A 3,363-nucleotide genomic window follows, 5' to 3' on the forward strand; every position below is an offset into this window, starting at 1 on the left:
TCTAACTACCCTCTACTCTAACTACCCTCTACTCTAACTACCCTCTACTCTAACTACCCTCTACTCTAACTACCCTCTACTCTAACTACCCTCTACTCTAACTACCCTCTACTCTAACTACCCTCTACTCTAACTACCCTCTACTCTAACTACACTCTACTCTAACTACCCTCTACTCTAACTACCCTCTACTCTAACTACCCTCTACTCTAACTACCCTCTACTCTAACTACACTCTACTCTAACTACCCTCTACTCTAACTACCCTCTACTCTAACTACCCTCTACTCTAACTACCCTCTACTCTAACTACCCTCTACTCTAACTACCCTCTACTCTAACTACCCTCTACTCTAACTACCCTCTACTCTAACTACCCTCTACTCTAACTACCCTCTACTCTAACTACCCTCTACTCTAACTACCCTCTACTCTAACTACCCCTCTACTCTAACTACCCTCTACTCTAACTACCCTCTACTCTAACTACCCTCTACTCTAACTACCCTCTACTCTAACTACCCTCTACTCTAACTACCCTCTACTCTAACTACCCCTCTACTCTAACTACCCTCTACTCTAACTACCCTCTACTCTAACTACCCTCTACTCTAACTACCCCTCTACTCTAACTACCCTCTACTCTAACTACCCTCTACTCTAACTACCCTCTACTCTAACTACCCTCTACTCTAACTACCCTCTACTCTAACTACACTCTACTCTAACTACCCTCTACTCTAACTACCCTCTACTCTAACTACCCCTCTACTCTAACTACCCTCTACTCTAACTACCCTCTACTCTAACTACCCTCTACTCTAACTACCCCTCTACTCTAACTACCCCTCTACTCTAACTACCCTCTACTCTAACTACCCCTCTACTCTAACTACCCTCTACTCTAACTACCCCTCTACTCTAACTACCCTCTACTCTAAACTACTCTAACTACCCTCTACTCTAACTACCCCTCTACTCTAACTACCATCTACTCTAACTACCATCTACTCTAACTACCCTCTACTCTAACTACCCTCTACTCTAACTACCCCTCTAACTACCCTCTACTCTAACTACCCTCTACTCTAACTACCCTCTACTCTAACTACCCTCTACTCTAACTACACTCTACTCTAACTACCCTCTACTCTAACTACCCCTCTACTCTAACTACCCTCTACTCTAACTACCATCTACTCTAACTACCATCTACTCTAACTACACTCTACTCTAACTACCCCTCTACTCTAACTACCCTCTACTCTAACTACCATCTACTCTAACTACCCTCTACTCTAACTACCCTCTACTCTAACTACCCTCTACTCTAACTACCATCTACTCTAACTACCCTCTACTCTAACTACCCTCTACTCTAACTACCCTCTACTTTAACTACCCTCTACTCTAACTACACTCTACTCTAACTACCCTCTACTCTAACTACCCTCTACTCTAACTACACTCTACTCTAACTACCCTCTACTCTAACTACCCTCTACTCTAACTACCCTCTACTCTAACTACCCTCTACTCTAACTACACTCTACTCTAACTACCCTCTACTCTAACTACCCTCTACTCTAACTACCCTCTACTCTAACTACCATCTACTCTAACTACCCTCTACTCTAACTACCCCTCTAACTACCCTCTACTCTAACTACCCTCTACTCTAACTACCCTCTACTCTAACTACCCCTCTACTCTAACTACCCTCTACTCTAACTACCCTCTACTCTACTCTAACTACCCTCTGCTCTAACTACACTCTACTCTAACTACCCCTCTACCCTAACTACACTCCACTCTAACTACACTCTACTCTAACTACCCCTCTAACTACCCCTCTACTCTAACTACCCCTCTAACTACCCCTCTACTCTAACTACCCTCTAACTACCCCTCTACTCTAACTACCCCTCTACTCTAACTACACTCTACTCTAACTACCCCTCTACTCTAACTACCCTCTACTCTAACTACCCTCTACTCTAACTACACTCTACTCTAACTACCCTCTACTCTAACTACCCCTCTACTCTAACTACCCTCTACTCTAACTACCCTCTACTCTAACTACCCTCTACTCTAACTACCCTCTACTCTAACTACCCCTCTACTCTAACTACCCTCTACTCTAACTATCCCTCTACTCTAACTACACTCTACTCTAACTACCCTCTACTCTAACTACCCCTCTACTCTAACTACACCCGTTATAAGAGTAGAGTTAGTACGTTACTCTAACTACCACTCTACTCTAACTACCCTCTACTCTAACTACCCCTCTACTCTAACTACCCCTCTACTCTAACTACCCTCTACTCTAACTACACTCCACTCTAACTACACTCTACTCTAACTACCCCTCTACTCTAACTACACCTCTACTCTAACTACACTCTACTCTAACTACACTCTACTCTAACTACCACTCTACTCTAACTACCCTCTACTCTAACTACCCCTCTACTCTAACTACCCCTCTACTCTAACTACCCTCTACTCTAACTACCCTCTACTCTAACTACCCCTCTAACTACCCCTCTACTCTAACTACCATCTACTCTAACTACCCCTCTACTCTAACTACCCTCTACTCTAACTACCCTCTACTCTAACTACCCCTCTAACTACCCCTCTACTCTAACTACCATCTACTCTAACTACCCTCTACTCTAACTAACTACCCCTCTACTCTAACTACCCTCTACTCTAACTACCCCTCTACTCTAACTACCCTCTACTCTAACTACCCTCTACTCTAACTACCCTCTACTCTAACTACCCTCTACTCTAACTACCCTCTACTCTAACTACCCTCTACTCTAACTACCCTCTACTCTAACTACCCTCTACTCTAACTACCCTCTACTCTAACTACCCTCTACTCTAACTACCCTCTACTCTAACTACCCTCTACTCTAACTACCCTCTACTCTAACTTCACTCTACTCTAACTACCCCTCTACTCTAACTACCCTCTACTCTAACTACACTCTACTCTAACTACACTCTACTCTAACTACACTCTACTCTAACTACCCCTCTACTCTAACTACCCTCTACTCTAACTACCCTCTACTCTAACTACACTCTACTCTAACTACCCTCTACTCTAACTACCCTCTACTCTAACTACCCTCTACTCTAACTACCACTCTACTCTAACTACCCTCTACTCTAACTACCCCTCTACTCTAACTACCCCTCTACTCTAACTACCCTCTACTCTAACTACCCTCTACTCTAACTACCCTCTACTCTAACTACCCCTCTACTCTAACTACACTCTACTCTAACTACCCTCTACTCTAACTACCCTCTACTCTAACTACCCCTCTACTCTAACTACCC

General features: G+C 43.4%; 1 protein-coding gene across 1 annotated transcript in view; it reads left to right on the top strand.

Annotated features, from left to right (window-relative positions):
• cad (carbamoyl-phosphate synthetase 2, aspartate transcarbamylase, and dihydroorotase) overlaps positions 1 to 3,363 on the top strand; it is an 83,141-nt gene that overhangs the window by 1,832 nt on the left and 77,946 nt on the right. The gene's annotated exons all lie outside the window — the stretch shown is intronic.

The sequence above is a fragment of the Sebastes fasciatus genome, chromosome 18 (genome assembly GCF_043250625.1).
Source record: "Sebastes fasciatus isolate fSebFas1 chromosome 18, fSebFas1.pri, whole genome shotgun sequence".
NCBI lineage: Eukaryota > Metazoa > Chordata > Actinopteri > Perciformes > Sebastidae > Sebastes > Sebastes fasciatus.